The sequence below is a fragment of the Tachysurus fulvidraco genome, chromosome 2 (genome assembly GCF_022655615.1).
Source record: "Tachysurus fulvidraco isolate hzauxx_2018 chromosome 2, HZAU_PFXX_2.0, whole genome shotgun sequence".
Taxonomy (NCBI): Eukaryota; Metazoa; Chordata; class Actinopteri; order Siluriformes; family Bagridae; genus Tachysurus; species Tachysurus fulvidraco.
Genome location: NC_062519.1, coordinates 22,495,192 through 22,505,822, shown reverse-complemented (window position 1 = coordinate 22,505,822; position 10,631 = coordinate 22,495,192). Strand labels below are relative to the sequence as shown.

The 10,631-nt window shown below is 38.1% G+C and overlaps 1 long non-coding RNA gene across 1 annotated transcript; it reads left to right on the top strand.

Annotated features, from left to right (window-relative positions):
* The first annotated feature begins 476 nt into the window (after window positions 1-476).
* LOC125139368 lies at window positions 477-5,191 on the top strand. Its single transcript, XR_007138425.1, has 2 exons — window positions 477-1,570; window positions 4,264-5,191. It is a non-coding gene; the product is annotated as an uncharacterized LOC125139368 (long non-coding RNA).
* Window positions 5,192-10,631: the final 5,440 nt, after the last annotated feature.

Here is a 10,631-nt window from a genome sequence, read left to right as displayed (position 1 = left end):
ATCCACGTGTTTTAAGGCAGATAAGCTATCAGACTGCTGTAGCCTGAGGATGAACATCCCAGGTTTAACCTCAGTAAAACTTTTCAGTATGGTGGAATAAACGAGTCTTATATCGTTTGTCTAACTAGAACTTCATCTAGTTTAAAAACTTTTCAGTAACCACTTTATCCTGGTCAGGATCGTGGTCTAGTCTGGAGTCTGATTCACACCCAGGAGCTATTTAGTCTAGCCAGTCTACTTACATGCATGTTTTTGGACTTTTTGAGGAAACTGGAAAACCTGAGGGGGACACAGTGGCTTAGTGGTTAGCACGGTTGCCTCATGCCTCCAGGGTTGGAGGTTCGATTGTAATGTTCTGAGTTTTGTATTCCAGCAAACTTTAGTGTCTTTTATTTTGAAAGAGATTTCATTTGAATGTATTTAATTATTTTTGTAATTTTATGTTTTTCTTATGAATCCATATAATTTTAATTTTTTTATATAGCACAAGGAAAGAAAACAATGTACTTTGTAAAAAGTTAGTTTACATTGGTGTGACGTCACTTAGAGGCGCTGTTACGTCTGACTCTCAGTTCTACATGTGACTGAAGAGAGTCAGGTTGGTTTTGTTGCATCTCTGTACAACGAGTAATACAAATATAAAAATAGTTAAAAATATTAGTTGATATTAAAGTTAGAAGTGTTAGAAAGATGGATTGAGTTTATATTTTTGATTTTCTATGAGAAGTTAGATGCATTTCAAGTTTTAGAAATGAACGGCCTTAATTTGTTTGTTTAATGTTGCCGCCCGCATGGAAATTTAGAGTGCGAGGTTTTTCCTTTTAATATTCGTTTTAAATTACAAAGTTTTGGTGGATTGTGTCTGTAGATATGTTATGTTGTTTATTTTACTTTAATTGGGTGTTTTGTAAATTTTATTTAAGTCGTGTATTTTGTATATTTAGCCAACTGAGACCCAGAATTTAAGTATGCAGTTACTGTGTTAATGGAGGACAGGGATTAATCTGTTTGTCTCACATCCTTCAGACAGACTGTTGGTGAGAGGATGTGTGTGTGATCCCGTGTCTTTTGTTTAATAAACTGCAGGTATGTAAACCACAAACCACTATACGATCACATAATTGAGTGAAATTGGCTAAATAAGTGATTGACTTTTGTGATTGACTTTTAAATAAGTGATTGAAGAGAATTGGCTGATAAGTGTGTTTCATGTATAATGTAAAGGAAAAGTGTACATGTTGAGTTAATTTTATTTTCTATAATTTTTATGTATATTTGTGTAAGAAATGTAAGAGACTATCAGATGGACTTTATTCAGGACTCTCAGTTCTACATGTGACTGAAGAGAGTCAGACAGACTGTTGGTGAGAGGATGTGTGTGTGATCCCGTGTCTTTTGTTTAATAAACTGCAGACGTGATTCACCAAAGAGCCTGGAGTTGGTGTGTCATTTGTGGTGCTGGGTGATTCCCACCTCCACCTTGTGTGTGTGGAGTTCGCATGTTCTCCCCGTGCCTCGGGGGTTTCCTCGGGGTACTCCGGTTTCCTCCCCCGGTCCAAAGACATGCATGGTAGGTTGATTAGCATCCCTGGAAAATTGTCCGTTGTGTGTGTGTGTGAGTGAATGAGTGTGTGTGTGCCCTGCGATGGGTTGGCACTCCGTCCAGGGTGTATCCTGCCTCGATGCCCGATGACGCCTGAGATAGGCTCCCCGTGACCCAAGAAGTTTGGATAAGCGGTAGAGAATGAATGAATGAATGAATGGAAAACCTGAAGCAAACTCAAACATGAGAAAAATATGAAACATCACACAAGCTCAGGATCAAACCCCTGGAGCAGTGATGTGGCAGTGATACCCACCAGCTTATAATATTTAAATGATTGATTTTAAAATTATTTTCTTTTATTTTGATGCATTATCTATACATTTACATAGTTATGTATAATTTAATTAGTACTTAAAACAGCGCTGGTTAAAGTGATAAATGACCTGCTCAGGGTTGCACTGAGAACAGACTTTAAATGTTAAGTCATTTCTCTACACACGAAGAAGTAAAGTTTGATGTTCTTCTTGGGTATGTTTTAGGACCAAAGCTTGTTGCTACTTCGGATTCATAATCATTGTAGCTGATGACACACAGTCAGATGTCTCAGCCAAACCGATAGATTTGAGTATTAAAAATACTAGAAACTGGATGTTGAATTACATGCTCATTCAGCATCATACAGCACGTGTGGATCAGTGAGGGGTAAAATCCTTGCTCAAGTGCCAATCAGTGGGTTCTTAGTAGCACTGGAATTGAACTGTGAACTGGTTTGAATTCACAATCTGCTGATTGGTAGCCCAGAGCTTTAACCATTAAGCCACCACTACTCCCAAAAAACCTCCTGTTCTTCAGACATCTGGAGATTTCTAAGACGAGTCTTTCTACAGACATGTAACCTGTCTGATTATGTCGCATCTCAGTGGACTCATAATGTACAGCAGAGAAAGATGTTGGTGTGATTCTTAAGACTGGTTTCTAATTTCAAACTCAAGCAGATAACTAATTAGTCATTGTTGTATGTTTAAAGAGCTTTTCTCTTAAGAATAGATCCAGATTTTGTTGTTCTTGAGGATACAGGAGTTTGAATAAGCTGTTATATATCATATACAGTAATCCCTCGCCACTTCGCGGTTCAAGTTTTGCGGTTCAATTGTCGCGGCCTCAGTGCATTGGTGATTTTTTAAAGATTATTCATCGAAAAATAAAAATAAAAACGGATTCCAAGGATGCCAGACAAAGAGAGAAACTCTCTGAGGCTTTGTACATACCCACGTGCACTCAGACAAGGCACGTGATTGGCTCCCGGCGTGAGATCTGAGCTGATTGGCTGCGATCATCGCATCCTCTCCCAGCTTCTTCCCTTCTTGTACTGTATCTCGCCACTCTCGTTCACGCTGTCAACTGTCTCGCGTATTGTGTTTTCGTTAAGCTCTTACAATGCTACTGTCATTGGTGAGTGTAGAACACCATAATACGTATCGTATGAGAGAGAGAGAGAGAGAGAATGTATGGTTTTATAATTAAAAAGATTAGTAAAATAAAGTAAAATATATGTGAGTGAGTGAATGTATAATATTAAAGTTTTAGAATTAAATAGATTTAAGTAAAATATATATATATAAAGTATAAATGTACATATTTTAAACATTCTGGTACCCACACACGCATATATACGGAAATTCCTGGGGGGAAACTCCTACTTTGCAGATTTTCACCTATCGCGATGGGTTCCGGTCACCATTAACCGCGATAAATGAGGGATCACTGTTTAATGATCTATTGCACAGAAGCCTCATAACACAGACTTTTAACTCACTTTTTTTGCAGATGAGTTCTAGGTGATTACTCACTTCCCTTGATCTCATTTACATTCATGTAACAATAATTTCATGATTGCTTTTCAATCATTTCTCTCCATCTCTGCTGCGTTGCTGTATATTTCACCCCATGATGGCTTGAATATAGAGTGTTGTGTGAGTGAGGAATGTGTGGTTCAGGTTATAAATAAAGTAAATGGGTGAGATTTAATTTTCTACCCGATCGGCTCGAAATTGAAAAGTGGCTTTATTTAGTCATGCTTTGGTATACATGCATTTTTATGGTGACATTTTATCTGCATCTGATGTAATGTGACTGTGACAGCTGATGAATACTCCTCCCATTAGCAGCATTATCTATAACAATATTTAATCATTTTAATAGCTTTTTAATAGCTTCACTTCTGCACTGATGATCTGGTTGATGAACTCAGTCAACATATTATATATACTTCCTATGGTGTGACTTTGTTAGACAGCTAAACGTAACTTAAAGGATCAGCCTCTTATTGTGATTAGAAAACTTTTAGCTTGCAAACTCAACTAAATGGATATTTCTCTGTGTTACTGGTGTGCTTTGGCTAGTAACTAAGCCACAATAAAGATCTTGTGACAAGAAAACCTTTAAACTGAGAGTGTTAAGTGTTGAAAATCTCTTCATTTTATAACCCCACCTTAGCATGCTGATCATTACTGTGCTAAGTGAAGATAGACATACTGTAGGTATACAGCTGTACTGCTGTAAAATCTAAAATGGTGGCTTGGGGTAACAGGACAACATTGCTGTATGTAGTGAACAAAGAACATATGGCGGATTCCTGCTGTGACCCATCAGTGCCAAGCAAGGTGACATTGGATGTGTGTGTGTGTGTGTGTGTGTGTGTGTGTGTTTGTGTGTAGCATCAATCAATACCAAGGTGTCCAGAGAGCAATCCCGTGAGACCTAAAAACCAGGACATCTCTGCAGTGTTGTCTCCAACTCTACATTATAATGAGAACTCTCTCCACTTCCTTCCATCCATCCATCCATCCATCCAGAGGTTTTCATGCACTATCCATCCATCCATTTCTGAACACAGGATCATGGAGCATTGGAGTCTATCTCAGAGGAGTCAGGACAGAAGGTCCCCATAGACCCAACCGATCACAGGACATGAACACATTATTTACTGTCCAGTGTCACCCTGTCCAGGATGAGGTTCCCTACTTCCTCTCAAGGTTTCTTCCTCATATAATCTCAGGGAGTTTTACCTGTCACCGTCGCCTCCGGCTTGCTCATTAGGGATAGATGTTAGGGATAAATAGTAACTTAATTTTAAACTTTACATTTTTTTTATTCAGTTTCTACACTTCTGTAAAGCTGCTTTGAGACAATGTGAATAGTTCAAATCACTATGAAAATAAATTGAATTGAACACACACACACACACACACACACACACATCTATTCACACACTACAGACAGCATAGAGATACCACTCAGCCTGTAGCACATGCCTTTGGACCGAGGAGGAAACTAAAGAACCCAGAGGCGCATGGAGAACTTGCAAACATTTTATCCTCCTATGAAATCTCTCAAAAAAATAGCAAAACGAGTAGTCATCTTTTCCCCAATTAAAATGACAGATGAGCCAAATGACATGTGAACCTACCATAGGTTGACAACTGACAACCTGGAAGCCCCTCCCACTTCCCCTCGATCTCACCTTGTAATCTCTCGCCTCAATATTCCTCCTTAAATGTGTTTTAATGTGGCGTCCTCACTTTCTGTCAAGGTTAATGGAGAATGCGTTGAGTACATTAATATCAAATAAAACCTAGAACTGTTCACGTGCTTGACACTGTTGATTTAACATTAATACCATTAATACTCAGCTTACATTAATAATTTTGCTAGTTAATTATGGGGTCTCTCAAGGATCTTGGACCCCTGCTCTTCTCGATATACATGCTTCAATTAGGGAACATTATTAGAAGACATGGGATTAATTTCCACTGTTATGTTGATGACACACAGTTATATATCTCATCAAAACCATATGAAATAGCTGAATTAGTCCATAATTAACTCAGTGCCTTAGAGAGATAAAAGATTGGATGAGCTGAAATTTTCTGTTATTAAACTCCGATTAGACAGAAATACTACTTATAGGTCCAAAAACCAGTACACAGAAACACTCACAAGTTAACTTTCATTTAAAGAGATGTACTGTTACTAGTAGCTCAACAGTGAAAGACCTCGGTGTTATATTAGACAGCAACTTGTCTTTTGAAAATCATATCACCCATACTACAAAAACAGCCTTCTTCCACCTTAGAAATATTGCCAAGCTGAGAAACATCCTGTCTGTCTCTGATGCTGAGAAGCTAGTTCATGCCTTCATGACCTCTAGACTGGACTATTGTAATGCATTACTAGGTGGTTGTCCTGCATCTTTAATAAATAAGTTACAGTTAGTCCAAAATGCAGCTGCCAGAGTTCTCACTAGGACAAGAAAGTATGATCATATAACCCCAATTTTATCATCTCTACACTGGCTACCTGTTAAGTTTAGAATTGATTACAAACTGCTGCTACTTACGTACAAGGCTCTTAATGGTTTAGCTCCCATGTATCTAACTAGTCTTCTAACACGCTCTCTGAGATCACTTCACGCTCTCTGAGATCACAAAACTCAGGACTTCTGGTAGTTCCAAGAATATCTAAGTCTACTAAAGTTGGTAGAGTGTTTCCTAACTCCAAACTTTGGAATAGTCTTCCTGATAGTGTTCGGGGCTCAGACACACTTACCCAGTTTAAATGTAGATTAAAAACTCATCTCTTTAGTCAGGCGTACACATAATACATCCCATAATACTGTGCTCTATTATAACAGACTTGCAAATATTATGAACTCCAGATATGTTAATCCCTCTCCAGTGCTTCTCTCTTTCTACCCATCCCAAGGCATCCAGAAACTGTACCAACTCAGATCATCTTCCGTGCGATGAAGATTTTGGACCACTGAGATGAGGCCGACTCTGAGAATCCTGAGGCATCCAGCTCCAGTTGGACTCTGCAATACTAAAAAGATGTGAACTCTATGAGGTCTTTTGCACCTATACAACATCTGTTTGACTGTATATTTATAATCACACCCTCCAGTGTCACCCAGATGAGGATGAGGTTCCCCTTAGAGTCCGGTTCCTCTCAAGGTTTCTTCCTTTACCATCTAAGGGAGTTTTTCCTTGCCACAGTCAGCTGAGTCACCTCAGACTTGCTCATTGGGGATAAATACATACACATTGTGAACTAAATCTATCTAATATTAATCTTGAATTTTGCATTCTATTAAGCTTTATATTATTCTTTATATTAACCTTTTGTTCTAAGTTTATGTTCTGTAAAGCTGCTTTGAGACAATGTCAATTATAAAAAGTGCTACACAAATAAACTTGAATTGAATTGAATAATACAGACGAATAGAGAAGGGAAATACAAGTGTATATAAAAGCCCCAGAGCAGTGCTAAGACATTGTTTTATTTCTGTTTTCACCTTTGATGTAAGAGCAAGTTTGAAGGTTATACACTAAAGGGAAGGCTTGAACATTCACCTCATTAATGTTAATGGGAAGGTCTGGAAGCATGGCACCTAATGACTGCATTAAACCTGATATATGTAGTGAGGCCCTAGGTGGAGTTCAAAACATGTGTCAGACTCAAGAAACGGCAGAACACTTTACTCTCAAATTCTTTTTGAACATCAGAACATCAGAACATCAGTAGACACACCTGAGGCATAACCTGAGCCAGAGCATGCTGATGAGCAAGTGATGAGCAGCAACACGGAGTTACGGATCAGTAAGGGCTAATGTACAAGGACTTCACTGTGCTTATTTTAGATGTTTGACATGATCAGCAAAATGTGTTCTAATAACCTCTCATTAAATGTCACATGTTGGGAGTTTGCAAAGCATGAAGGAATGATTTATGATTTATTAGGAACGATTATAAATCATAATAAACAATAAGAGTGGGATTATAAATCATTATAAACACTGAGAGTGTGATTATAAATCATTATACACAATGAGAGTGGGATTATAAATCATTATAAACACTGAGTGTGAGATTATAATCATTATAAACCATGAGAGTGGGATTATAAATCATAAACACTGAGTGTGAGATTATAATCATTATAAACCCTGAGAGTGGGATTATAAATGATTATAAACACAGAGTGAAATTATAATCATTATAAACACTGAGTGTGAGATTATAATCATTATAAACCCTGAGAGTGGGATTATAAATCATTATAAACACAGAGTGAAATTATAATCATTATAAACACTGAGAGCGGGATTATAAATCATTATAAACACTGAGGACGGGATTATAAATCATTATAAACACAGAATGAAATTAAAATCATTATAAACACAGAGAGCGGAATTATAAATCATTATAAACACTGAGTGGGATTATAAATTATTATAAACACTGAGAGTGAGATTATAATCATTATAAACACTGAGAGTTAAATTATAAATCATTATAAACACTGAGAGTGGGATTATAAATCATTATAAACACCGAGAGTGAAATTCTAATCATTATAAACACAGAGAGCGGGATTATAAATCATTATAAACACTGAGAGTGGGATTATAAATCATTATAAACACTGAGAGTGGGATTCTCTAGTTGAAGTAGGAAGACAAAAATCAAGAACTGTACTAGAGGGATGAATGACATTGATGAATAATGAACAATTTCACCTCTTCTGGTGTGTTGGTAGATGTTGATGCTAAAACTCCAAGATTACTTGTGAGTGTGTAGGAAAGTGATAGTGTGTTATCATCCTGGAAGAGACAGAAACTCCCATCAGGATAGAAATTATTTTTTTTTTTACCTTTAATGGGTTTATCATACTCAATCCACGTATGTAAAATAGCTCTCAGAGCATAAGGCAGTGTTCCGGCTTTAATTTGACACACCTACAGAAGCACAACCTGTTTCGGTTTATCACCAAACATCAGATTAGCTGGTTGTGATTGCTGCTTTTGGCTTGCACATTCCTGTTCCCCATTATACACTGAGTCCAATATAAAATGCAAAGAAAGCACATCCCCAGGTTTATCGCTGTGCTGGCAGACTGACAGAACAGCTTGAGAAATTGAAAGCTACACAATAAGTGAGTGTCAGCCCTCGCTCTGGGTGGTCAGCAGAAATGATGAACACAGGAAATGGGAAAGAGCAGAGAAGGACAAATGGCTCTTTCACTCTTCAGGAAACATCTGACAACCTATTCTATAAGTTAAAGTGGAAATACAGGCACTTCGTACTGATTTATTTGTTTCTATGTGGATGTTTTCAGATGTCTGGATGTAGATGTGTGACAGTAGATTTTTCTCATTGTTGTGACAATACAGTAGGTGATGTTTCATTCTCCTTTTAGCACTAAACTGTTCCTTTTTTTGATCAAAACATATTTTCTAATGCGGACCCAAACATATAAACACTCTAGCTAAACGACTTACAGTCTACAGAACAACAACTCGGTGATTTGCACTTATTAACAATGTCACCCGTTATCTGACACAAGCCCCTCCTTGTCTGACACACTCCTTCAGACTCAGCAGAAGATTATCAGTTTCTTTGTGTTACAATATAAAGTATATTTATCAGTGAACACACGAGACTGTTATGTCCAAACATGTATCGTCTTAAACAGTGCAGAAGTGTGTTCACTGAGGCACAGCAAATGAAGACCGTCTCCAGATCCGCCTGTTATTTATTTGCATTGAAACGATCAAACTCTACTTTAATTATGTGAAGTAAACACTCAGCTTTTCAGTAATCTCTCAACAACCAGCATAAACGTTTCAAACACATACGTGATGCACATCAGATCTAAAGCACAACACACATACACACATAAACCCTGTCCTTACAGCCAGACAGTAGTGTCTCTTTTACAGACCAGCACAGTACACACCACTCTGAAGTGTGAACGGCTTCCTTAACCCCTAAACATGCCCCTATCCTCTTAACACTATCTCCTTATCCCTAACACTAACCCCTATCCCCTTAATCCTATCCCCAACCATAAGTCTATTCCCTTAACGCTAACCCCTGTCCTCTTAGCGAAACTCTAATCCTAACGCCATTCCGTTCAGATATCTAAACTAATTCCTGTAACATGGCATTTGTCAGATTATACAATACGAATATGTGCTGCAGCGAATACAGTTAAGTGACAGTTATTTTAGATTTTAGTCTAATTATAACACTCCTGTTAATGATTTTATTATATACAGGTTCATTATGACATGTTCATTTTGACTATTTGGCAAACGTCTATCCTTTATCCTTTTTTTAAACCTAGACACTTGATTTAAGGTACACCATTAGCTTGGTGCTAGCAAAATGTTAAAAATACCACAGCTGGCAAAACAAAGCCTTATAAAATAACCTGTTCACACACACACATACGCACTTACGCACACACACACACACACACACACACACACACACACTTGCTCGTTTGCTAGTCATTCTGAAGAGAGGAGGAGGGGATCTTGGGGAAAGGGGGTGAAAAATCAGGTCACAATAGACGACAGCTAACAAAAAAGAAGAGCCATTTGTAGCAGTGACATGCAACAATCTGCTGACATTATGGGAGAAGAGTAGAAGCAGAAAGAGGAAGAAAGGAAGAGCGAGTGTGACAAGGCAGATAATAAACCTCAGCTCTTTGCGCCACACTGAATCACAGCATTATTCACGATGACTTCACTGTCAATTGTTACAGGAGAGCACAGTCATTATAAACTATGCTACTGTATTCTGTCTCTAAAGTAACTTATGCAGCAATGTAAGCCACGCCCACTAAATACTAACTGCTTTAAGATAAAATAATAATAATGATGTAATCAAGGGAAATTAAACCCCAGCAAGGTCGATCCACCACATGCTGATCTCCAACACACCCAAGATCACACATCTCTGAGGAAGTTCTGGACAACCAACTGACCTCCTCACCTCAGATTTATATCCTGACTCAACACCCAAGGCAGGTGTACCCCAAAACACCATCTAATAAAGAATTCAGCTGCTTGACTTGTTTACAGCCCACACCTCCCCGCTGCGACATTTCCTTTACTGGGTTCCTGTGATCACCTAGCACAACTCAGTTGGACCCACCAGATATCAAAGAACAAGCAAGACATGCCTTATGGCTTGTCTCTGTCTTTGCACCTGTGGGGTGGAATGAACTTCAGGT